Here is a 229-nt window from a genome sequence, read left to right on the forward strand (position 1 = left end):
CTCCATCGGCGTGTCCCTCCCTTCGAGCTCTTACGGCGCCCCTGAAGTCCCTAGCTCCTCATACGGCGCTCCCGAGACCCTGGACTCCTCATACGGTGCTCCTGAAGTCCCTAGCTCCTCATACGGTGCTCCTGAAGTCCCTAGCTCCTCATACGGTGCTCCTGAAGTCCCAAGTTCTTCCTACGGCGCTCCTGAAGTCCCAAGTTCCTCCTACGGCGCTCCAGCATCC

Source organism: Penaeus monodon, chromosome 30 (assembly GCF_015228065.2).
Source record: "Penaeus monodon isolate SGIC_2016 chromosome 30, NSTDA_Pmon_1, whole genome shotgun sequence".
Taxonomy (NCBI): domain Eukaryota; kingdom Metazoa; phylum Arthropoda; class Malacostraca; order Decapoda; family Penaeidae; genus Penaeus; species Penaeus monodon.